The 26,613-nt window shown below is 47.4% G+C and overlaps 2 long non-coding RNA genes across 2 annotated transcripts in view; one reads left to right on the forward strand and one right to left on the reverse strand.

Annotated features, from left to right (window-relative positions):
- LOC123595232 overlaps window positions 1-17,474 on the forward strand; it is a 71,240-nt gene extending 53,766 nt beyond the window's left edge. The window contains exon 4 of the long non-coding RNA XR_006711086.1: window positions 7,816-17,474. This is a non-coding gene — a long non-coding RNA (uncharacterized LOC123595232). The remainder of the gene's footprint in view (window positions 1-7,815) is intronic.
- Window positions 9,696-26,323, reverse strand: LOC123595234. Its single transcript, XR_006711089.1, has 2 exons — window positions 26,282-26,323; window positions 9,696-9,747 (listed from the first exon to the last, which is right to left on the reverse strand). It is a non-coding gene; the product is annotated as an uncharacterized LOC123595234 (long non-coding RNA).
- Between the last annotated feature and the right edge of the window lie 290 nt (window positions 26,324-26,613).

A 26,613-nucleotide genomic window follows, 5' to 3' on the forward strand; every position in this document is an offset into this window, starting at 1 on the left:
AGGGAGAGACAGAGCGTGAATAGGGGAGGGTCAGAGAGAGGGAGACACAGAATCGGAAACAGGCTCCAGGCTCTGAGCGGTCAGCCCAGAGCCCGACGCGGGGCTCGAACTCACGGACCGCGAGATCATGACCTGAGCCGAAGTCGGCCCTTTAACCGACGGAGCCACCCAGGCGCCCCAGGAGGAGGATAATTTTTATGAGAGTTTTGACCCCCCCAAAAAAGTTGAAAACCATCTTCCAAATAACTCCCTGGGGTTTTAACTATTCCAGGTCTGGACGGGGACATGAGCAATTCTTTTCATTTGATTTGTGATCTCTTCTATGACTTTTTTTATTATTGTTTACCTGTAGGCAGCAGTTGCCTAGGTTAAACTTTTTATAAACTTCTCCCTCCGAAGTAAGCAGGTAATCTAAGGCCAACTGATTTTGATAGATAGCATTGTGTATTTTGGTTTTCTGCTTGGCTAGTAAGTTAAGAGCTCTGGCAGTTTTATTGGTTATAATTATTATAACCGCTTGCAGTCTGATGATGCGGTTTAGCATGTAAATGGGAGTGCGGTAGCCCCAGGACCCAACCTCTGCCCAGCTGGCAGGGCCATAGTGCTGGATTATATGCTGCGGGGTGGGGGAGGGGGGCATTTATCATCTTTTTAATTGCCAATTTGTAAGGCACACCACTTTTTTTTGTCTCCCTGTCCCCATGCACGTGGACTCCCAATTGTTTCCCTCTGGCAAGTGGGAGCAGGAAGAAAGATGGACGAAGAGTTCCCAGCACCCATGACCGTGACCAGCCTGAGGGAAGTGCTGTATAGGCTGTCCTTCCACATATCCAGTCTAGTCCCCCTGGGGCCTGACATTTGATGGCTGCGTGGACACTGTCCCGGGCCTCTCAGAGATGAGGGAAGTCGGACAAGGGGTGGGGATCTGGCTCAAGGTGCTCTGGGGTCCCCCACCACTGGGTTTTCCAGGTGGTTGAGTTATAATACCTTTGGCCTAGGCATGGTAAGTTTTTAACAGAGATGACGATGAACTTTTTCCCCACCAGGCAAGGGTTTGGGTTTTTTGAGGACCCAAACCCTGGTAGTAGAACTGGGGTATTTTGTTTTACTATAAGATTTGTGGGGATCTAATTTTCTAGTCTCTTATGGCCATTGTTTCCCCATGTTGGTACCACGAAGTATCCTGTCCCCAAAAGGAAGGTGAGTGCTAACAGAAACCCCTCACCACACTTCCAGCCAGCCGGGGCGGCGTCTGCCTATCCTATGGCAAAGAGTAGAGCAAGAATCACACTAACAGTGACAGACAAGGGGCGGCAGTGCATCACGGTAAGGAAACAGATATAGAAAACAAGGACAGTCTATTTGTTCCACCGGACCGTCGATTCCCCAAGCTTCTGCCGTGCATAGATGAGTCAGCTTCCGGAGTGACTGAAGCAGGGCTGCAGGGTCCCCAGGCCTCTGGAGCTGCAGATTGCTTCTTCCGTACATTCAGCTTGCACGGCACCCATGGATCAGGAGCGCACTCCCAGTTTCGAGATGCCGGCTTCACTCTGCCGTGATGGATCCAGGGACCCACCTCTGTTACCTTTACTGCAGTAGGGGTGGACAAAATGACAGTGATCGGGCCCCTCCGGAGGGGTTTTAGGGGTTGGATGTTCCACGCCTTTATCCATATTGCATCTCCTGGTTTAAAAGGATGAGCGTCTGTGGTCAGACTCGCAGGTAATCGCTCCCTAACCCAGCGGTGAAAGGTGGTTAGGGTAGAGCCAAGGGCCCCGCCATCTGTTGCCTTAAGGTTAGACTGCCCATCTCATTTAGACGCCCCCACATGCCCTTGATCATGGGGGGACGGCACCCATAAAGGATTTTATGAAGGGAGAACCCCGTCTGCTTCTTTAGCCTCCCACCTGCAGCTGCAGTCTGCCCCCCTGAAGGTCCCTTACCTCCCCCTGCCTAACGTTACCCCTTTCCCTAGTCATTCCTCCCCTGGAACAGGGCCTGTAACTGCTGTTAGGGAACAGGGACGATGACCGCTCTGACTTCTTCAAGCTGAGAAGGGACGGCGTGGGGGCACAGCAGTTAGAGTCTGCCCGAGGGTCGGTCAAGTGGCCCACGGTATGGTTCTACAGGGAGGCTGGCAGGCATGAGGCGGCATAAACATTAGCAGGCACCAAGAGAAAAACGTCAAGGTTATACTCGCCAACAAGGTGGCATCTTAAGATGATGTCCCCAGTTTCCAAACCTGTCAGACAATCTAGGAGAGACCCTGCTTTGTAAATAACGTACGTCAGGGCATCTCTCATAACCCAGGTGACGGAGGAGCGGGAGCAGTAAGTAGTCCGTGGTGGTTCGGCCCTAACTTAATTTACAAAAATGTTTTTTCAAGCATCTAATGCTTGTGAGGTGTTATTTAGAGTTTTGCTGAGTGTAAGCAAACAGTCGGCTTTATTCTGGGGTGTAAAACTTTTCCAAGAGCCAGGAGTTCTAGAGAAAGCGTTAAGGCAGCCATTTACCATTATTCATTTGCAAATTTTTAGGTAAGCCAAATCTGGGTATTATTTTATAAAGCAGAACTTGTATTACTTTTTGTGCCTTTTCTGTCTTGGAGGAGAAGGCCTTTACTCCATTCGTAAAAGTATCAATCCGTACCCACAGATGTTGGGATTCCTCTGACCTTGGCACATGAGTGAAACCTAATTGTTAGTCTTTCCTAGACAGTCTCCAGTTCCTGGGTTGCCTGGGAGAGCAAGCTTGTGGTTGAAAGGATGGTTTTTAAGACATACTTCACAGGCTGATACTACTTGGCATAACTGTCCTTGACAGATTTTTTTTTCCAGCAAACATCCTTTGGGCCATTTGATAAGTTTTGTCCCTCCTTAAACGAAAGGCCTAATGTTGTGTTTTAATGATCTTTTTTCAAGCTCTGTGAACTTGGTAATAGTAATTGCCCTGCTCTGTTTGTAACCATTTCAAGGGAGGGAGACAGTGTCTAGGAGTCAGACCCCAGTTTGTTTTTGGGGGGAGAGTAGGTGGGATTGAGTCTCCGTTAATAATTGATGTAGCAGGGAAACTATTTTCCTGAACCCTGGTATCTACAGCCTAAATGAGATGGGCAGTCTAACCTTAAGGCAATATCCAGTGATTTTCCAAAACTCATAATACAATTGTTTATTTGGTCTGGAATTAGTAGTCCTGTAGTCTCTGATTTAGTTATAATGTCCCTTCCTAGCAAGGGAGTAAGGCTCTCTGGTATTATCAAGAAAGAATGAGAAAAAATTTCCCATATGTATCCCAGGGGCTGAGAGAAAAACTTAGAAGTTTTCCGGAGCTGCCTCTAATCGTCATGCTGCGTTTGGACGGTTGGCCTGGAGAGGAAAGGAGGACAGAAAAGGTAGCTCTGGTGTTAAGAAGGAAATCAACCAGTTTTCCTTCTCTACTTAGAGTTACCCGCGGCTCTGGGTTTCTGATAGACAGTTGGTTTAGGGGAGCCACCGTGAAGAGCCCGAGGCCCCGTCAGTCCCTTCCAGGGACATTGGTTATCTGAGCCCTCACAGATAGAGGTCTCCGAGGGCATTCGGATCTCCAGTCACTGTCTCCACACAAGGGGCACGGCTTATGAGGTTTTTGTTTTGGTTGTCCCCTCTGAGGGCATTCTCATTTTAGTGCTCTGAACAGCCATATAAATGGCACTTGGTGCCAGGACCTCCGGAAGTCCAGTCTGACACAACGAAGGCCTCAGATTTTTTTAAGCCTGCTTTTCTGTTTGTGTGGGTTTTTTTATTCTTCTTCTCCTCTTGATCTTGGTTGTAATATACTCAATTGGCAGCTCGTAAGAGCTCCTCCAGGGTCCCTTCCGGACCAACAGCCAGTTTTTACAGTTTTCTCTGAATATCTGGGGCCCATCAAGTGACAGGTTTGTCTTTTAGAATCCTCTCAGCCTCAGGGTGTTAGGGGAGATAACCATATATTTAATGAGAGCCTCCCTTAACCTTTCCAGGAAGGCCACCGGGGTTTTATTTTGTATCTGAAGATAGTGGTGAAATCAGTGTAATTTAAAGGTTTACCTTAGACCTCCTGACCATATATAAAGTTTTTTTTAAGATTTTTTTTTTTGCAAACTTTTAACAACTTTCCTTTGCTTTTAGATTTTGACCTAAGCCTTTTTTTTTAAACAACCAGTCTCATTTAGGACAAAATTCCTCCTTTTTTTTAACATTTAACAAAAAAAAAATATTTCCATTTTTTTATATATCTACTCCTTTACGCGTAGAGTTGTTTTTAAATTTTATTCTTTTTTTAAAAAAATTTTATTCTTAACTACATTTAGCAGAATTTTAACTCTTAGAAACCTTAGTTTCCAGTGAAAACTAAGTAGTAACCAACTGTGAACTGTTACATTAGAATTTCTTAGATGGCAAACGTATGAATCAATTAAGCACAAAGCAGTTTTTCAACAGATCCAAATAGCCTTGGTATTTCTGCAACAAGTCAAAAGCACAGACCTGCATCTAGTAATTAGTGCTCTAGCCTCTTGTTAGATATCCAATGAATTTAATCCCAGTTTGTTATGCAAGCAAAAACTTTAATGTTTTAGATTACCAAAGACTTTGAAAGCTATCTTAACAATTACCCGTGAAAACTACGAGACAGATAAAGTTAACCATTACTTTAAGTCATCTTTTAGCTAACAAATTGGAACAGAGATAACATGAGCTTATTTGACCTTCAGCAAATCTAGGTAGAATAAAAGTTGTCGTTTTTTTAAATGTTGACAAACATTGTCTCAAACCGACAAACTTAAATTGGCTTAAACACAATACATTTTACTTGGGTCCACTTAAGACCGTTTGTTCCCCATGGTTAATTTTTCCCTGGACCAGTTGGTAGGGTAATCTGAAGTTGGTGATCTTGGCTCCAGGACATCTAGGGGGGCAGGGGGAGCTGATGGTGTCTGACGCATCGAGGAGCCAGTTGTGCGGGCCGCCCCCCAGGTGGTGCAGAAACAGGAGGGGGGAAGAGAAGGCAGAAGACGCGAGGTGCCAGCAGAAGGCAGAGAAAGAGAATTCCCAGCTTTAAATCTTGTCCGCTCAGACAGAGCAGCAGACTCCAGGTTTCTTTTGTTTTGTTCTCCGCTAGTGGAATTAGGCAGTCCGTGTCGGTTCGGAAAAGTCAGGGAATTTCCCCGAAACAAGGGGAGTTTCGCAGCTGCTTGGGAATGTTCCTTAAAGTCCCTGTTCTGAGGTAGACCAACCAGAGACAGTTGGCTCTAATTACCGTAGTCATTGACCCAGGAAACGAACGAGAGACAAGTCCCCCACACACAGTCACATGGCAACATCCCACCGCCTCCAACCTGCCACCCAGTGCCCAGCGCCTTAGAGTTGCAGCGTCGTTCCTCGTCCTTTGTAGAACTACCAGGGCAACTCAGAGGTGATCAGGCTCCCCTTCTGCCTCTTAGGGGCAGGTCTGCCAAAACGAACCTGGGTTCTTACCAGTCTGACGGGTGGCGCTCCTTAAGCTGGTTCCTGGCCTCACGGGTCCCGTTGGCGCACGTGGGGTCCTCGCCCCAGCGAGGCACCTCTCCCGGCACTCCGAGGTTTGTATCCCGGTGGCGAAGGAGGTGGAAACGCACCAGCTCCGAACCCCGGGTGAGCCCCCAAGTAATAGAGCGGGATTCTCTCACAGAGAATCATGACCCCGAGGCTTTTCTTTCCAGGAAGCAACTTTATTCGTGCCGGCACCACTCAGTTAGGTTGGTACCCGAAGAACTGAGCCCTGAACACCACATGGCATAGTTTTATATATATATATATATATATATATATATATATATATATATATATATGTTTTACTTCTTTGTCTTCCATATATGGTAACACACAAACATGCAGTCTGATTAAGTGATCTCATGTTACAAGGTCATGAGCGATAGTGTCACATATGCACATAGCCAGGTTGCCGTGAGGTTTTTTTTCTTTCCTTAGGGAAGGGACCCTACCACAACACAAAAAGCACATTCAACAAAGCAGGTATAAACAAGGGGGACTATATCAAACTAAAAAGCTTCTGCACAGTGAAGGGAACCATCAACAGAATGAAAAGAAGAAAATATTTGCAAACCATATATCTGATAAGAGGTTAACGTCTAAAATATGTAAGGAACTTACATAATTCAATAGTGAACAAACCAGTAACTGGTTAAAAATTGGGCCAGGGCGCCAGAGTGGCTCAGTCGGCGTCCGACTCTTGATTTCGGCCCAGGTCGTGATCTCACAGTTTGTGAGTTCAAGCCCTATGTTGGGCTCTGTGCTGACAGGACAGAGCCCACTTTGGATTCTCTGTCTCCCTCTCTCTCTCTCTGCCCCTTCCCCACTTGTGCTCTCTCTCTCTCTCTCTCTCTCTCTCAAAAAAAAAAAAAAAGAAGAAGAAGAAGAAGAAGAAGACCTGGATAGACAGTTTCCCGGAGAACAGGTGCATGAACAGGTTCTCAGCATCACTCATCATCAAGGAAATGCAAATCGAAACCACAATGAGATACCGCCTTCTAGGGGAGCAAAATTTGCCACCCCAAAATGTGTCTCTCTGGCATGAGGATTAATTTAGGCTGATTAGTTTTAAGGAACAGAAGACCCAGGAGCTTTTTCTTTTTACCTCTTTTTGAACTGCCTAAAAGAATTTAGATAGAGGACTTCGTCCAAGAAAAGAGCTACCATCCCTGTAATTACAGTGTAATGCAAAGTCGGTGTGGTAGACAGGGAGAGACCTAGCAAAGTGTTTGTTAAAATTCCTCTGTGCTTCATCTTGTGTCTTTATGGCTCAGGAAACATTTGTTTCCCATTTATTTTTTTTTTTCATTTTCCCGTGAATGGCTTTCCTTCCCTTAGAAGTCTCAGACCCCTACCCCTTTCTCCTTAGTTCAGGATGACGTACGTACGTCATTTTGCCCATCTTTGGAATCTCTTATGTTTATGTGGATTCTCCGTAGGTATATAATTAAATTCGGTTCTCTCCGATTGCTCTATCTTGTGTCATTTTGATTATTCAGCCAACCAGCCAAAAGAACTCAGAGGTGAAGGGGGAAATTTCCCTTTCTCCAACAACCTCACACCTGTGGGGATGGCTACTATCAAATAGACGAGAGAGAACAGGCGGTGAGGATGTGGAGAAAAGGGCACCCTCGTGCACTGTGGGTGGGAATGTCAACTGGTGCAGCCCCTGTGGAAAACAGTATGGAGGTTCCCCCCAAAATCAGAAATTGAACTACTATATGATCTAACAATCCCACTTCTGGGTATATGGAATCAGTATTTGGAAGAGATATCTGCACTCTGTGTTCATTTCAGCATTATTCACAGTAGTCAGAACATGGAAATAACCTAAGCATCTGTAGATGGATGAATAGATAAAGAGAATTCATCCATCTACAGACGTCCGACGTATATATATATATATATACACACATATATATATGTGATGTGAGAGAGATGTATAATGTGAGATATATATATCTGCTGTCATCTGTGACAACATGGGTAAAACTGGAGGACATTATGCTATGTGAAATAAGCCAGACAGAGAAAGACAAATACTATATGATCTCATTCATATGTAGAATGTAAAAAAATTAAGTCAAACTCACAGAAACAGTTGAATGGTGGTTGCCGGGGGCGGGGGGGGGGTGCGGAAATCAGGGGATGTTGGTCAAAAGATAAAGAAGTTCTGGGGATGTAAGGTTTGGTGTGGTGACTGCAGTTAATAATACTGTATTGTATACTTGACATTCGCTAAGAGTATAATTATTTTTCTTTTTTTCAGGTTTCAGATATTTAGTGATTCTGTGCATTTAGAGGGGACGTATTTCCTGGGTAAGTGGCAAATTGTGCAGATGTCTTCTGGAAGACCTTCGTTGTAAGCAGCTTTATGGTGGAACATTTCATTTCGAAGTCTGCACCTTCTTCCTTCAGCTTGCCGTGATCTGCGTTCACAGAATAGAACCTGTATTGATTATCGCGACCCAGTTTGCTCCAGGTTTCTGGATTGAATAAATATCAGGCGCAAGACCTACAGCGCTGCCCCAGTACCTCTAGCTCCACTAAATACGAAGAGAGGGATCAGGCTTGGCTGCTTCTCGGAACATCTTGGAAGATCTGGCGGAACGTGGTGGTGGCAGACGCCTAGGGTCTGGAAGGAGGGAAGAACGAATCTGCAAGGCGCAGGTGCCCAGAGAATAGATCTGAAGCCTTCTTGCTACACACGAACAAGGTAACTGTGTGAGGTGACGGATGCGTTAAAATTAACTTAATTGTGGTCATCGTTTCACAGTGTCTACATATATCAAATCGTATTGCACACTTTAAGTATATACAATATTATCTGTCCATTATAATTAAAGCTGGGAAAAATTAAAAATAGTGTCAGATCCATCCATTGATGGTTCTGTTGAGCTGAACTATCTCTTTACTGCTTGTCTGCCTACTGGATCTGTCAGCTACTAATAGAGGGAGTGTTGAAATCCCTCACATTAATAGTGGATTATCTATTTCTGCATTTTTATCAGTTTTTGCCTCTTGTATTTTGACGCTTTGTTGTAAAGTGCGTATATTTCAGAGATTATTGTGTCTTCTTGGAGAATTGACTCCCTTGTTATGTAATACCCTCTTTACCCCTGCTGAGTTTCTTGTTCCAGTGCCTTTTTTTGTCTGAAATTCACGTAGCTACTCCAGCTTTCTTTTGACTCGTGCCGGCTCGGTTCACCTTGCCCTACTCTTTTACTTTTAATGCATATGTGTTTTTATATTTAAATGGGGTTTCTTGTGGACAGCATATAGCCGGGTCTTGTTTTGCATCTGCCCTTACGGTCTCTTCTTGCAATTGGCGTATCTAGACCACTCCCTTTTGAAGTGATTACTGGCACGGTTGGATTTACATCCACCATGTTCGTGAAAATTTTGTACCTGCTTCACTTATTCTTTGTGTTCTTTTTAATCTTCCTGTTTCTGCCCTCTCTTTTAATTGAGCATTTTTTATTGTTCCACTTTCTCTTCTCGCTCAGCGTATCAGTTATATTTCTCTTTAACTTCTTGGTGGTTTCCCTAGACCTGGACTGCGCGACGTAAGTCTCCAACCGGTCCAGGTCCGCCTTCAGGTGACACTGCAGCGTGGGCGTAACGGACTTCGCAGCCTCTCACCCCATCCCTTACTAACACTGCTACGTTTATTGCACTAACCTACCTGCTATCACCGCGCAGTATGTTGTGGCCGGTATTCCTTTGAACAGTCGTCCATTAGATTAAGTAAGACTAAGAAAAATAAAATACGCGATTGTGATCTTCACGTGTTCCTTCTGTGACCCCTTTCCTTTCGTTTACGTAGATCCAAATTTCTGACCAACGCCATGTTCCTTCTCTCTGAAGAGCAGCTTTTAACGCTTACCCGCAACGGCAGTTCTCTCAGTTCTGTTAGCCTGAACGTTATGGGCTGAATTGTGTTCCCCTCCAAAGTTGATATGTTGAAGCCGTGACTCCCAGCACGACTGTATTTGGAGACAGGGCCTTTAGAGAGGTGATGAATGTCCACCGTGCTGATGAGGGTGGAGCCCGGCTGCAGTATGACTGGCGTCCTCGTAAGAAAAGGAAGAGACGCCAGGGATGGGCACTGACACAGAGGTAAGGCCATGTGAGAAGACAGCCATCTCCAAGCCAAGCGGAGAGGCCTCCGAAAAGGCAGCACTGATCTTTGCACCTTGATCTTTGACTTTCAGTCTCCAGAACTGAGAGAAAATAATTTTGTTGTTTAAGCCCCCAGTTTGTGGTATTTTGTTTTGGCGGCCCTAGCAGACTACTACACCAACAAAGTCTTTATTTTCCCTTACTTCTGAAGGATGGTTTTTCTGGATATAGACTCCTTGGTTGGTGGGTTTTTTTTTTTTTTTTCCAACCCTTTAAATATTTCGTGCTACCCTCCTTGCTTGCATGATTTTTGAAGCAAGTCCGGTAGAATTCTTACCTTTGTTCCCCTCTAGGTAAGATGTTTTTCTTCTCTGACTTTTTAAAAGACTTTTCCTTGGCTTTATGCAATTTGAATATGATCTGCCTAGGTGTGTGAGTGCGCGCGTGCCTGTCTGTGTACGTGTGTGTATTGGCATTTATTCTGTTTGGCGTTCTATGAGATTCCTCGATTTGTGCTGTGGTTTCCGTCACGGATTTTAGAAAAATCCCAGCCATTATTATGTCAAATAGTTGCTTTTTCTCTTTCTTCTGCTTTTGACAGTCTCCTTATACATGTGCTGTATTTTGGTGATTGCCTCACAGTTAATAGATAGTCTGTCCCAATTTTTATTATTTTTTCTCTTTACAACTCAGTTTGGGAAGTTTCTGTTGACCTATCTTCAAGTGCTCGGATTCTATGCCCAGCCCTTTCCGATCACCTGACGCGTCCATCAGATGATGTAGACTATTTCTGTTATAGTGTTTTCTGTTTCTAGTATTTCCTTTATCTTCTTTCTTAGGGTTTCTGTCTCTCCGTTATTATATGTACACTATCTGTTCTTGCATGTTGTCCGCTTTTCCCATTAAAGCCCTTTTTTAATTTCCCATCTGATGATTTCACAATCTCTGCCGTATCTGACTGAACCTGGTTCTGACACCCACTTTGTCCCTTCAGATCGTTTCTTCTTCCCTTGTGTCATGCCATGTAACTTTTGTTGTTGTTGAAAGCCAGTCATGAATTATCAGGTGTCAGGGAGTAAATTGGCCGTTCGTATGAGAGTTATTTTTATCTGGCTAGGAGATCTGCTTTATTTACTCTTTTCTGTACCTGTAGTGTCAGAGGATTCAGTTTCCACGAGTGTCTTTGTTTTTTGTCCCCCAGCATCTTTCGTTTCCCTCGACAACCCTTCTGAAGTAGAATCTGAGCCTTGGCGCTCTCTGAGCAGTAATCCACTGCTATTAGGCAGGAGCCCTGTTGATGTTTGCTCAGGTCTGGACTGAGAAGCATCCTGTAATCCTGGGATTAGGTCTCAGTCGTTCAGTGTACCTGTCCCCCTGGGCCGGGATCTTCTCCGGTGTTTCTCAGCTTTTTTCCCCCACCTTATGTGAAGAAGGAAGGCTACAGGGGGCCTGAAGTTTGGGGATTTCCCTCACCCCAAGTCCAGGGAGGCTTCTCCCTTGCTGGGTAGGCCTTTCTTGTGGGGAATGCTCTTGGCTTCTTTCAAAATGGTTACCTCTCGCCTCTCCCTGGCCCAACAGGAGGCAATTTTGCTCTGATCGTTACCAAGAAAACCTGGTGAGGATTCTAGAGGCAGACACCATGATGGTGGAGGGAAGGGCTACCTTAGATGGCCCCCCTGCCAGGAGTTCTCTCAGGCCAGTCCATGCTCAGCACCCCCCCCCCCCCCCACACACACACACACAGGTCAGGGAAGCTGCCATGTAAGTTACTGCCTCGGGTTTGCTGAGTTGCATTCATGGTAACCTGTGGTTTCTAGAATCCCCGGCTCCTTCAGGTTTGGGGTGTGGTTTGTCCCATGAGCTCAGTTCTGTGACATGTCCAGAAAGAGTCACTGGTTCTGTTTTCCTCGTTGTGAAGGTGGGTGATGAGTTGCAAGCACTTTACGTATTCGAGTCGAGTCTTTCCTTTGCGTTTTAGACGTTATTTCCTTAGCTCTACGGACATATCTGGTAAAAGTCTTTATCTAGTAATCCCATGCCTGTGCTTCCTTAGGGACAGTTCTCTTGATTGCCCCCGCCCCCGCCCCCCCGCCATACATGGGCCATACGTTCTAGATTCTTCACGTGCCTCGTAAAATTTTACTGAAAACTGGACATTGTGAATATCATAATGTGGCAACTCTGGAAATCAGATTCCCCTCCTGGCAGGCTCCGTTGTCGCTGCCTGTTGTAGTTATCGTTTATTTAGGACTTCTCTGAATTAATTCTGCAAAGAGTATTTTTTGTATATGGCCACTGAAGGCTTAGCTTAGTTAGTGGTCGGCAAATGGTGGACAGAGATTTCCTTCAGTGCCTGGAACGCATCAATCTCCCGGTCATTTCCGAGAGGCTCAGTGTGTGTGTGGCTTTCATCATTCAGTCAGGCAGTTTACAAGTCTGTAGTAACCTTCACTAGCCTCAAGGTCAGCCAGGGTTGGGAAGTTAGGGCTTCCTCACACTTTCTTGAGCATGCACAATGCCCTAAACGTGTACTTGGCCTTCTAGATTCCCAGGAATATGTCAGAACTTTTCGAAGCTCCTGTGGACTGTGGTGGCCCAACCGATTCTGTTAAGCTTTGTGGTTAGTCTGGTAAACTTCCCTCAAAGGTTACCTTTCGCCTTAGGCATCCCCGGCCCCAAACACCTTCCAGTGAATGTTTTTGGCCAGTGCCCTCAAGAAGAGATTTTTTTTTTTTTTTTAGCATTAGAGGAACTCCTAGTCAGTTCAAATAAAGACGAGTCTTTGGAGGAAGGTCTTCCAATGATCCATTAGGTTAAATAATGAATATTTGGGGGGAATGAGGCTTTAAAAGAAGACCACTCTGCTCCTTCCTATACTGAAAGGGAGTACACATAATCCTGTAGACTATGGATTATAATGGACCTGGGGGGTAGGAAGAATGGGGAGTAATTGCTAACAAGTCGGATTTCTTCTGAGCATGAAGAAACATTCTGAAATTAGCGTTGATGAGTGGCACAGCCTTGTGAATATACTAAAAACCACTGAATTATGCACTTTAAGATGATGTGTGAAATATGTCAATATAAACAAGAATTGAAGTTCTGATACATGGGTGAACCTTGAAAATATGATGCTAAGGGAAAGAAGCCACACAGAATAGGCCTTATATTTTGTGATCCCATTTGTTAGGAATGTCCAGAATAGTGAAATCCATAGACAGAAAGTAGATGAGTGGTTGCCAGTGGCTGGAGAAAGGGGAAGTGGTGAGTGATTGCTAATGGGTATGAAGTTTCTTTTCGAGGTGAGGAAAATGTTCTGGAATCAGATAGTGAGGATTGAGGCGCCAATTTGCAGATACAGTATACTAAAAACCACTGAATTGTACATTTTAACAGGGTGAACATCGTGGTATATGAATTATATCAATTAAAAAATGTTGTTTTAAAGGAAAATGTAATGCCATAGAGAGCATAAATGCGTTCATGTATTCAAAAAATATTTATGGAGTATGTACTGCTTATCTGACCTGTCTAGGTACCAGGGACCAGGAATTGAACAAAAGTCCTTCCCCTCATGGCCTGGCAGGTGCAGTCTGAAGAGTGCGTGACTCTTGATCTCGGGGTCGTGAGTTCGAGCCCTGCACTGGGTGTAGAGATGAGTTAAAAATAAATCAGTAAATAAACTTAAAAAAAGTCCTTCCCCTCCTGGACAGTATATTCTGGTATTAGAAGAAAAGCAGTAAGATAAATAGCTAAGAACTAGGGTCTCGGGCAGTGCAAAGGGACAAATAAAGCAGGGAAGGAAGAGTGGTGTCATTAGATTTTAGACCACCTGAATAAGCAGATGGCATTTTAGCCAAGATCCGAAGGGTGGTCAAAAGGCGAGCCATGAGAATATCTCAGGGAAGAGCCTTCCAGGCAGAGGGAGCAGCACGCGCAAAGGCCCTGAGGCGCAGCTGGGCGCGACAGTTGAGGAACAGCAGGGGGAGGAGTGTGGCTGGAGTGAAGAAGGTAAAAAGGGAGAAGGGAGGTGGAGTCGAAGCCATAACAGTGGCGAAGGGGAAGCGCTCAGACTGCATTGGTTCTTGCAGGCCCCTGTCAGGAATTAACTTTCATCTTGCGCTCAGAGTGACCAGTGGGCTTTCCAGGGTCAGAAATTCCCATCTGTCCCTTTCACATGATATAGGAAGTTCCTTTTTTGGAACAGGCTCTCCCTCCTTAGGCCACTAAGCCCCACAGCGAGTGCCAGCGTGAACACTGTGTTTAACAGAGTATCAGAGATTTCTCGGGACATGTACAGTTATGAGATAATGCAGACACTGGAAAACAGGATCGTGCTTTTCACCGTCAAAGACTGTCACAGTCTGATTGTGGAAGTCAGATGGGGCGCAGTGTTCACTTATTCTAGCCGTTGATATCATCTCCTAGGGTTTCTGTACTCGAAGCTTTTGATAAAGCCAGAGGCTGTCTGCATCTTGCCGGTTGACCGAGCTGACACGCTCAGCTTCCTGACGCGAGCTCCCCGGTTTGCCTCTGGCCCGGTTGCACTTTGTGCATTTACTTTGTGCTGTCCACTTCGTCTCTCCGCGGGCTGTGAATTTCCCCCTGGGGGTGAAGAAAGGGTTCTGGAAATAGTGAGGATTGATGCACAAATTTGCAAATCGACTAGAAACCCCTGCATCGTACATCATAACAGGGTGACCATCATGGTATGTGCATCGTACCTCAATAAGAATGTTATTTTTAAAAAGACAGAATAATGCCATGGAGAGCATAAATCCGTTCATATATTTTAAAAATGCCTGTGGAGCATTTACCGTTTACCTGCCATTTATTTCTAGGGACTGGGGACTGAGAACGGAACGAAAATGCTTTCCCCGGTAGGCCATATATTCTGGTATTAGAAGAAAAGCAGGGAGGTCGCTTTTCTTAACAATATCTCCGATCGCTTCTGTGAATGACTCTGAAGCACACTCAGGAGTCTCCAATAATTTGTTCTCTGGTTTCCTGATGGTGCTTCACGTATGATCTAGTCCGTTGTTCCTGCTCATGAGGGTCCCAAAAGGCAACAAGTGAACTTCCCTCAAAACAGACCAACGCGGTGATGCTTTGTTCAGAATTGCCAAAACCTGGAAGGAACCAAGATGTCCTTCAGCAGGTGAACGGGTGAATAAGCTGTGGTACGGCCGGACGGTGAAATATTATTTAGCATTAAAAAGAAACGAGCTACCAAACCATGAGAAGACATGGAAGAACCTTAAATGCGTTATCACTGAGTGAAAAGGCCAGTCTGAAAAGGCTCCGTGCTGTAGGATTTCCAGCTATAGGACATTCTGGAAAAGGCCAGACCGTGGAGATGGGAAAAAGATCAGTGGTGGCCGAGGGTTGCGGGTCAGGGGAGGAGGAGTAGCCGGAGCACTGGATTTTTCGGGCAGTGCAGCGACCCTGTGTGACACCTCGATGATGGCTGCGTGTCCCTGTACATTGGTTCAAATCCATAGAATGTACAGCATTAAGAGCCGCCTGGTTGATTCTCCAGACTCGTGTGGAGTCTCCTCCTCACTCCCGCTATCCAGCCACATGGCCTCTTCTAGAAAATATGAACCCTCCCCACCTCAGGATCTTTGCCCAAAACCTCGCTCCTGGCGTATTTCCTACTTATTCTTCAGGGTCGGCTTTCATGTCCCTCCCTCGGAGTGGCCTTTCTTGACCTCACAAACCTAAATCTGAATCTATTATATTCTCTCTCCTTGTGCCGTGTTCCTCACATGGACACACTTACCACCCTCTGTGGATTTATTAGTTTACTGTCCGCATCCCCAGTTGGGTGGCAGATTTCATGAGTGTAAGGGAGGCACCTGCCGTGTTCGCTGATGTATTCCCAGCACGTAGCCCGGGGCCCGACGGGAGGAGATGCTCAGTTGACCTGTCGAATGCGGGAATAAATGAGTGGACTCTGTGAGGTTGATGTTATTAGCTCAGAGTACTTCAGCGATTTACCTGCTGCCACACAGCTAGCAAGGGGACAGAAATGGAGGAGACCTCAGAATTACAGTTCCTAGGTGAATATACCATCTAGAAAAGTATTTGCTAAGGGGATGGAAAGTAGGGGTGGGGGGTGGGGGGGTGGGGGGCGTGGAGCTGGCAGGTGAGAAGATTCCAGACCAGTGACTCTCAGGGAGATGGCCCCAGGCGTGTTGGGGGGTGGGGGTGGGGGGATGGGGTGAGAATGTGCAAGATGCATATTCAGTATTTTACATTTGTTGAAAAATACCTTCTGTTTTCATAAAACAGACCGCTGAAAGACTGTCCCTTCCCTGGCTGGGAAGGAAAATAGGAAATAGGGCGCCTTTTCCTCTAAGGGCAGATTTTTCAGTTTCCCAGAAGGAAGCAGGTTTACAAGGCCATGGGGAAACGGCTGCCCAAGGGCATTCTAGCACTTACCTAAGCAGAGTGGAGGGCAGGAGGGCAGGAGGGCGCAGGCGATGTCGGGGCGCGGGCCGTGCCAGGACCCTGTTCGCACAGGGAGAGCAGGTCGGGGTGACAGCACCCCACAAGCTGCACGCTCCACCCCCATCTCACAGACCGCCCTTCCCACCCTCCAGGCTGCACGTGGCTTCGACTCCCCACGCCCCTCCAACCGCAGCCCCCACCCCTCCATCCGCACCCAACCGCAGCTCCGTTTCACCCCCCATCCCCGCCATAGGCTTCGCATCGGCCCAGTCTTGCCTCATCCCACCGCCCAGACTAGTCTCGTCGCCCTCCTCTGCCGGGCGGCGGTGCCCGCGCTTGTCTGTGACGCTAGCGTGCTGGCGTGTCCGTGAGGGACAGGCTCGCGGTTAACAGCCATGCGCAAGGGGGGAAGCCAACGTTGTGTGCAGTAGGGCCGGCAGCCGGGGTTGTGCTTGAACGGTTTGCTTTTGTTGGTTCTTTGGCTTGGATTGGGGGCGGGGGGCTGGTTTTTCTGTGTGCGTCTGTCTGTCAATGTATAGGTTCCAAATCGTTTTTCTGGGAAAAGACCCTTATTTTTCTAGAGTGATTTGACCCATTTTTTGGTGAAATGCATTAACTTTCCCCTTTCGAAAGACTGATGGGGAGGGAATAATGGGAATGACTTCATATGCCAAAGAAAACAGATAAGGTGTGAAGAGACGTTTTATCAACATTTAAATCTCCACGTGCCGTTTTGGTTTTGTTTTTAAGAACTTCGCCAGGAATGAAATTGACTAAGTCAAAGAATGTTAGAGCTGGAAGAAACTTTTGAAACGAAACCAGCTTCCCATTATTATTTACGTAGAACAAGAGGCCCAGAGAGGGTAAGTGACTTGTCCAAAGTCACAGAGCACTTGAATGCCGTTGGGGCTGATTTCCAGCCTGGAGCTCAAGTGGGAAGCGCAGTATCTCTCAGTGAAAAGACAGTCGTGTGATTTTTTAAAGATTTTATTCTATTTTTTATTGTATGGTTATTGTAAGAGAAGTTGGGAGAATTTAATGTTTTAATTTGCCTGGAGTTCCTACCACTTCAAAATGATCCTTGTGAGTATTTTTGCTGTATAATTTTCCAGACTTTCTAATGTATGTGTATCCTGGTAAAAAAAAAAAAAAAAAAAAAAAAAAAGCGCCGTATTTATTAAAATTGGTTCACACTGTGCACACTTCTTTGCAATGTAATTCGTAACAGATGCATAACTATTGTATTGAATGGATGTACCTTCATTAACTTGATCAGTCCCTAAGATAGACATATAAGCTTTTTCAAATGTTAAGCTCTTATAAAAGATGCTGCATTAAAGATTCCTGTTTGTACATCTTTTGCTGAAGTGGCGTCTCCTTATTGATCGGTATGAATTTTTGTACGAATGTAGTGCCGTGGTGTATGTAGGCTGGGTGTGAACCCTGGCTCTGGAACTTACTACCGTGTGTCTTGACACAAATCACCACCTTTCTAGGCTCCAATTGCTTCATCTTTAAGCGGAAGCCGTCATACTACTGATCGCCTGGAGGTGCTGGGAGGATTAAATGAGATAATACATGTAACATAATTCGTGCCTAGCACATAGCAAGTCCTAAATCAGTATTAGCTAATATTATTGGCAACACAAGAAGATTAGTTCTTCAACATAACGCCAGAGTTTTCGATTCTTTCAAAGAGAGTAATCAGTTTCATAAGGAAGTTTTTAGGTGTAAAACTAAGGTAGCTAAATATTTCCTGCTTACAACTTAATGTGTCCAGAGGATAGATAAATTCTTTTTTAAATTTATTTTTGAGAGAGAGCGTGAGCAGGGGAGGGAGATACAAAATCCGAAGGAGCTGTCAGTATGGAGCCCGACACGGGGCTCGAACTCACGGACCGTGAGATCATGACCTGAGCCGAAGTCGGACGCTTAACCGACTGAGCCACCCAGGCGCCCCGATAAGTGATAAATTTAAGTGAACTGTGGGCTGTTGAGCTGTTTGCCGTGTTCTGGTTATACAGCTTACTGCCGGTCAAAACAGAAAAGCGTAGCTTTTCATTGAAGGTTCTTAAATAGAAATCGGCCGTTTTGTGATAACCGAAACCGCCGCTGATACCTCGTCCTCTGGAAAGTGCTCAAAGCACAGCTTACGCCATAAAAGCAGCAGGATTTCTAAGCTACCACCTGCAAAGCTTCCCAGTGCCTCAGATAATTGGGGCAGGGGACGCCTGGGCGGCTCAGTTAAGCCCCCGTCTCTTGATTTCGGCTCGGGGCCGGGTCTCCGATTCAGGAGTTCAGGAGTTCCGGTTCAGGAGTTCCAGCCCCGAGGCCGGCTCCGCGCTGATAGGGCGGAGCCTGCTGGGGATTCTCACTCTCCCTCCCTCTCTGCCCCTCCCCCGCTCGTGCTGGCTCACTCTGTCTCTCTCTCAAATAAATAAACAAATGTAAAATAAATAAACGTAAAAAAAGAACAAAAACTATTTTGAAAAATTGGGGCAGGTTCCAGGAGGTGAAAGCGAAGTGAGGACAGTCGTCACGCTCTGAAGTCTGGCACAAGACCAGGTGCTGCTGCCACTCGCGCACAGCGGCACCGACCCTCCGGCACACCTTGTTGCCGTGGGACAGCAGTGGCCCCGGGCGACCTGAGCTGCCGCAAGATCTCCGACGCCCCTGCTTCCTCGCCCGGTGTGCGTGCAGCCCCGCGGCGAAGGGCACCAGCTCCTTCCCCCACGGCTGGAGGCAGGGAGGGGCAGACGTAGGTTTCGCAGTGTCTTCACAGCTTTGACTTTGTCCTCATGGGTTCAAGGGAATCCTTGCGGGTTCCAGTTTGCCCCTGGTACGGACTGACCCCCCTCCTGACTCCTTGACTCCAGGACCAAGCCGATGTTGGCTGAGTGCTCACCGTGGGCCTTATCTTTATTACTCTAAACTTCACAGGGGCGCCTGGGTGGCTCAGTCGGTTGAGCGTCCGACTTCGGCTCAGGTCATGATCTCAGGGTTCATGGCTTCACGCCCCGCATCGGCCTTTGTGCTTCGGATCTTCCGCCCCCCTCTCTCTCTCTCTGCCCCTCCCCCGTTCTCTCTCTCTCAAAAATAAAACATTTTGAAAAAAGCAAAAATAAATAAACTTCACGACATGCGGGTGGGGGCAGGTTCCATTCTACAGATGTGGCGAGTGAGGCACACGGGGAGGCCAGCCAGCTTGCCCAAGGTCACACAGGGAGTCAACAGCGGGGCTGAGCAATCTGCCTCCATAATTTGCGGCTCTTTCCCTGGTGTGGGCTGACCTCCATCTCCAGACCATGCGAACCCACAGCGCGGTGGCTGGGCGGGACGTCCTGACGTGCCCCACGCTGCCTGGCGCACGCCCTTTTTACTCGGCAGCCAGGACAGGCTTATCGGCTGAAGGTCACAGGTACAACGAGGTGCAGGAGGGACCTTATTTTCACCAGCAAACATCCTGTCCCTCTTGCACACCACCGGAGGATAACCATCTCTCTCTCCTCTCGTGGGCCTGTGTGAGTAAATAATTAGGAAGTGGCTGAAACAGTAAACATAAAGCAGTGTGGTACGGTCATCCGTGAAGTTCCGCTGGAAATAATCCGAAAGTGTTCCTGCCGGTGATGTAAGTGGCTGCTATTCTCAAAGACAAACTTCCAAAGAGCACATTAAAGATGCGAGCACTGGGGCGCCTGGGTGGCGCAGTCGGTTAAGCGTCCGACTTCAGCCAGGTCACGATCTCGCGGTCCGTGAGTTCGAGCCCCGCGTCAGGCTCTGGGCTGATGGCTCGGAGCCTGGAGCCTGTTTCCGATTCTGTGTCTCCCTCTCTCTCTGCCCCTTCCCCATTCATGCTCTGTCTCTCTCTGTCCCAAAAATAAATAAACGTTAAAAAAAAAAAAAAAAAAAAAGATGCGAGCACAGGTACCTCCTCTCCCCCAGGTACCTCCTCTCCCCCACAGCTGCACTACAGTGTCAGTAAGAAGGAGAAATTTAGGGCACGCCCGGGGCGGGGGGCTCAGTCGGTTAAACATCTGTCCGACTCTTGATTTCGGCTCAGGTCGTGATCTTGTGGTTCGTGAGATCAAGCCCCGTGTCAAGCTCTATGGCTGCCGGTCTGGATCCTGCTGGAGAGTGTCTCCCTCTCTCTCTCTCTGCCCCCTCCACCACTCTTGCTCTCTCTCAAAACAAAATGAGAATGAGAAATTTGAGGAATTTATAAATGGGATGAATTAATGACAAAAAATGATTAATGGATACCTCCAGGATAAAGGCACCTAAGAAGCTGTTTAATCAAATTCCCTTGTTCTCTCAAAGGCAGATTTGCTGACATGGCATGCTCAGCCTCTCTCTACCTGCCCTTATTTTTCTTCCAAGTGGCTAGTGGAAGAAGGGCCTCAAGTCCAATGAGCAGAGCCACTTCATTCATCAAGACACCGCACGGCTTGTCTGAGTGAGGCAGCCCTAAATTTCTTTTTAAAAGGGGATGATGTGGGGCGCCTGGGTGGCTCAGTCGGGTAAGAGTCCGACTTCGGCTCAGGTCATGATCTCACAGTCTGTGAGTTTGAGCCCCGGGTCGGGCTCTGTGCTGACAGCTCAGAGCCTGGAGCCTGCTTCAGATTCTTGTTCCGCCCCCCCCTCCCCCCCCCCCCGCCCCTCACATGCTCATGCTCTGTCTCTCTCAAAAATAAATAAACATTAAAAAATAAATAAATAAAAGGGGATGATGATAATGGTGGCTGTACAGGTAAAAACAGGATAAATCACTTACAGTTGTCAAGCACAGACCCACTGGTTAGAAGCTATTCGCAATATTCAGGATATTAACACGTCCCAGGGTACCTGTAAACACCTCATAAAGAACCATAAAGCCATCAATCTGGCCTGGCTCTTATCTCACGCCTTTCAGTGGGGAACAAGAATTCAGGAAGGTAGTTGGGGGGTAGGGGTGAGGGGGTTGGAATATAGAAACTCTCTGGTCTACAACACAGGCCCAGTAAAGGGCACACTTGAGCTGTTGGAGGGCGCCCTGCCGCCACGGGAGCGGAGCCCAGCAGAGGATGCGTGCTCTACAGCTGTGTCCAAAGTCAAAGGAAGGCCCCCTTGTACTGGAAGCGCTCTTGAATGCACTAGGCACTGGGCAGGGGGTGACACTTGCACTCTGACGTGGGTTTATTATTAAAACCCTGGAGTACTTGGGCTTTCTCAAGGGGTGTGTGGCGTTTCCTGCAGGGTGCATGGAGCACTCAGAGGGCTCCGCTTTCAGCGCGTTATTGCAAAACCCCAGAGCAAGCAAGCAGCCCCCCAGCTAATCGTTTCGTCTGAATCGCCAGCCCGGCTCGTGGACTCTGGGTGCGAAGGGAGCCGAACCAGAGAGTCCCGTCCATTAACTACCGACTTCTCGGCGGGGAGAGGCGCGCTCAGAGCCCACGCGGCGAGGGCGACCACCGTCGCTTCCATGCTGGGGCTGCCAGGGGCCCCGCGCTTTCTCCAGCCCTCCCTCTGAGTCCCTCGCCCTGGAGGAGCTTAGGGCGACAGCCCTGCACCGACCTCGGTGCAGCGACAGCCCGGCGGTGAGACGTTCTCGCCACACTTCTCCCAGGGCCCTGGGGGCTGGTGGGACGTTTCGTGCCCCGCCCCCAGCCCCGCCCCCGCCCCGACCCCGGCTGGCTGGCACCGCCCAGCAAGGCCCCTGCCCCAGGGTAATGCCCCGGGTAAACGGCGAGTTAAAGACCTCGGGCACGCCCCCTCCCGCAGCACGCTTCCGGCAAGCGCTCCGCCTACCTCGTGGCCACGCCCCAGCCTCGTGTGCTCCCCGGCAGGTCCCGCCCACCACAGCTGGGACGCCGGGTCTCACGAGCTGGACTCGAGCGAGACCGGGAAGAGCCACGGGGTGAGAGCCTGGGCCGGGACAGGTGCTTTGGCTAACATCAGACGTTAACACCTTCCCCTGGGAGAGGCGAGTTACGGGACGCCGCCGCTGCGCTCTGGTCGCGGCCCTTCCCCGCCCTCTACCCTCTCTGCCTTTCCCCCTTTCCAGATAGGAAGTCTTGTATCTCAGTGAAGGTAGAGGGAGAAGAGGAGGAAATGTGGTCCAAAGTGGGCCAGGGTGGAGGCGGGGTGGGAAGAACGAGGAGGCGGCGGCGGCCCGGAGCCCAGGAAGCAGCAGCTGGGCTGTCCTCCTGAGGTCCCTGAGGAGCAGCAGCAGCCCGGGGACAGGCAGCAGCGCCCCTGCCACACCACGTTCCTGGCCACACCCCCTCCCCGGCCGCTTTTACACCGCACGGAATACTCGCACGCGTCCCTTCCGTGTACGGCGTGCTTCTGGAGATGCCTGGTTCTCCAGGGGCTCGGTTGCCTCTGGATAGCTTCCGGAGACCCCCCCCCCAACCTTCTTCAGGGCCAAAAGCCATCTAGCGGGCCCAAGGCCACCCCGGCCCCCATCCCAAGACTCCGGGGTGGGAGCCGACTACTGGGCATCAAGGTAAATATTTTCATGCAGTATTTAAATCCAAGTAGGGAAACATTGGCAGGAAGCCAGTTTTAAATAATGTTTTAGTAGAGCTGTGGACGATGCACGGTGGAGCAGGTACAGGATCAGGTCCTACCTATATTTAAATTTTGATAATTTTGGGGCACCTGGGTGGCTCAGTCGGTTAAGCCTCAGACTTCAGCTCAGGTCATGGTCTCATGGGGCGGGTGCCAGCGGAGCCCCACGTGGGTCTCTGTGCTGACAGCTTAGCCTGGAGACTGCTTCAGATCTTGTGTCTCCCTCTCTCTCTGCCCTTCCCTGGCTCACGCTCTCTCTCGGCCTCTCAAAAGTAAATAAATTTTGATAATACTTAAGTCATGAGTTATTTTTGCAATAACTTGTTCATGTTAAATACTGCATTAAAACATGTATGTTGATTGCGGATTTACTTGGCCCCACATGAAATTTTGCATGGGACCCAAAACTGTCCCCTAAAGCCAGCCTCAAACTGGGTATTACAGAAAAGTGTCCTGGGGTAGGGGGAGGGGTATGAAGGGGATAGAAATTTTAAAACAAGCATGAAATAACATCCGTATATTTAATCCACATCTCTGAAGACCAAAACACTGGTGATTTTCTCCTCTCAGAAAGGAGCTTGCAATAAGCATGGGTGTGAATGAAGCCAGATGCAGGTGAGTCCATCTGAAAAAAGCACGTGGGCCAGACAGCCATTCTAAAACGTGCTTCGGGGCTTTTGTCCTGGACATTCTCACGTTGGTTTGTTTCTATTGCTTTTTTCCATTACTGAAATATAAGTTTTGAATTGGGGGACTTTAAGGGATAGAAAATGGGATAAATTCCAGTTTATGGAAACTGCCCATTACCAGTGGAAACGTGAGTTCCTAGAGGAAAAAAAAAAAAAATTTTTTTCCCACACCTGTACTATACATGCACGTATTTTTCTTTTTTTGCACAAAGCTCAATTCCTAACAGCAATCCTTTGGGATGGATGGTAACCCTCCATAAAGGAATATCTCTGTCTCCTGTGTAGTCATGTTGGGACTCCATCTGCCCCGGAAGTGTTTACATTAATGCACTGAGGAGCTGGGTTAGAAGAGTTCAATTGTACTCAATTCTTTAAAATGTTTAAAACCAAGCAGAACCTCTGAACTAAAAGGAGTAATTTTTGTAAGTATGTTGGCACTGGTGCAAGGGAGTAATTCGTTCACAGAATACAGGCCAGGAGTGCCTAATGTCTGCTTAGTTATGTTGAAACTGAAGGAGGAAGAGAGCTTCAAGTCCAAGTCCTCCTATTGTTGCTTTTAAGCATTCAGTAAAGCAATGTAGGAAGTGGCATCCCTAAATTTGTCTAAAACAAAACAAGGAACTACGAATGAGCTTCCACTGACCTCAAAAGGGTGAAAATGGCAGTTCTGATGTACACATTGCAGATACCACACAAGTTCGATGTTATGAAACTACCAAAGGCAGAAGTGCATATTCTCTTAATTTCTAACATCTAAGGATCTTTTTCCCCTTTTGGCAGTACAATTATGAACAAGTGGGTTTTGTGGAATTTGCTGGGGGGGTGGGGCAGATCTGTACCTGTGTTAATTTGAAACCCTTTTTCATTTTCCCAAGCGGTGATGACTTGTAGGTCAAGGGATCAAAAAGCGACTAGTTGAGATGACAGAAAACCGGAAGTTGTATCACAGAAGTATTGGTAGGGGGAACACCAGGAGGAGCTTATCGCCGGCTTTTCTGCAGAGCGTGTGTGAGTGCACTGTTGGAAACAGGCTGCAGAACTAGTGATGGGGTGTCTGAAAAACAGCTCAACAAAGCAGGCCACGTGAGGCCACAGCTGGCCTCACCAGTCTGGCCAGGGCTTGGGAGGCCAGGCCTCTCTGCTTTCTCAAACAGGCAAAGCAAACTCAGAGAAAACGAAAAAAAGTTGCTGACTTGCTTTCACTGGGTTTACATACTGGTCTCTTAATGGAGTTCTGAAAGAAGAGCCACAAGAAAGAAAAAGGGAAGAAAATGTTCTCATCTACTTCCAAACTCTTAATGTATGCTTTTCCCTTTCTCTTTTGCAAATGTAAGAGACTCGTTTTATGAACCAGTACTGGGAATAGAGACCCAATAAATTGGCCCAGATGACAGCCCGCTGTGGGCTCTGGCTATTTATGGGTTTGACCACTGGTACATTTGAATCTCCCCCAAATGAGCTCTATTACACTGGCCTTAAGATTATATACTCACGCGGAGGAAGGATCCTAGATCCTGAATCTGAGAGCACAAGTGAGGAGTCAGACAGGGAGAGGAGACCCACAGTGTCACAATTTATAGTTGGGAGACTTCCAAAAGGATGAAATACAATGTAAATTCCATTAACCAGGGTGCTGAATGGACAGTGAGGTCAACTGACAGTTTTTAAAATTAATTTTATTGAGACATAATCAACATATAACATTAGTTTCACGTGTACAACACAGTGATCTGTATACATTGCAAAATGATCACAGTTAAGTCTAGTTAACATCTGTCATCAGTTACAAAAATTTTTTTCTTGTGCTGACAACTTGAAGGTCTACCCTCTTAGCAACTTTCAAATATGCAAAGTAGTATTATCTTTTTAATTCTTATTTTAGAGAGACAGAGAGTGAGAGTGGGGAAGGGGAGGAAAGAGCGAATCTTAAGCAGGCTCCATGCTCAGCATGAAGCCTGATATGAGGCTCAATCTCACGACCATGAGATGATGACCTGAGCCGAAACCAAGAGTCTGATGCTCAACCAACTGAGCCACCCAGGCGCCCCGCAATGCATCGTTAATAACTATAGTCACCATGCTGTACATTACATCCCCATGACTTATTTTATAACCAAAAGTTTGTACCTTTTAACCCCCTTCACCCATTTCTCCCACCCCCTCCCCACCTCTGGCAAATGCCAGTCTGTTCTCTGAGTTTGGTTTCTTTTGTGTGTGTGTATGTGTCTGTGTGTGTGTGTGTGTGTGTGTGTGTGTGTGTGTGTGTGTTAGCTTCCACGTGTAAGATCATACCATGTTTGTCTTTCTCTAATTTAGCACAATGTCCTTGAGGTCCATCCATGTTGTCGCAAATGGCAAGATTTCACTCTCTTTTACGGCTGGATAATACTCCATTGTGTGTGTACGTGTACACACAGGACATTTTCTTGATCCATTCATCCACTGATGGACACTTAGGTTGTTTCCGTATCTTGGCTACTGTAAATAATTCTGCAGTGAACGTGGGGGTGCCACCCGTCGACCTGATTCTAAAATGCCTAACGCCACTCTCCTGCCATAGGAACTGGTGATGGGAACTGGGGTCTCCTCGTGACGGAGAAGAGCCAGCAGGACCCAGGGTGCTCCACCACTCTGGGCAACACCACCTTCCACCCAGAATCCTAAAGCGGGGGCTAGAATCAGGTCAGTTGACGGGGTCCTGAACCCAGGAACGGTGAAGGGTGGGGGCAGGCTGGCACATGCAGAATTGATGATGGCATGCCGCTTTCCCCCCAAACTGCTGACAGGGCAGAAATGGAGCTGTAATGAATTTGAACTTAGTTCAGCTTAGCATTAAAGGCTAAAATACCGAGACAGCGTCCAGAGCTTCAGCAAGTCTCATATTCCAGCTAGAGGAGCCACAAGCTTCCTTAGCCTCCTTACCAGACCACCTTTTTTTTAACGTTTATTTTTGAGAGAGAAGAGACAAAGAGAGAGAGAGAGAAAGAATCCGAAGCAGGCTCCAGGCTCTGAGCTGTCAGCACAGAGCCCGACATGGGGCTTGAACTCACGAACCGTGAGATCACGACCTGAGCTGAAGTCGGATGCTCAAGTGACTGAGCCACCCAGGCGCCCCCATCCCAGACCACCTTTTTAACTCTCATGAGGTTTCAGAGGATGACTCTTTAGTCGTCCTTAAAGAAACCTTCTAAAAATCTAATGTGCACCTACTGATTAGCTACCTCAGACTGAAGATGGGCTTTACAAATAAGGGG

The sequence above is a fragment of the Leopardus geoffroyi genome, chromosome X (assembly GCF_018350155.1).
Source record: "Leopardus geoffroyi isolate Oge1 chromosome X, O.geoffroyi_Oge1_pat1.0, whole genome shotgun sequence".
Classification (NCBI taxonomy): domain Eukaryota; kingdom Metazoa; phylum Chordata; class Mammalia; order Carnivora; family Felidae; genus Leopardus; species Leopardus geoffroyi.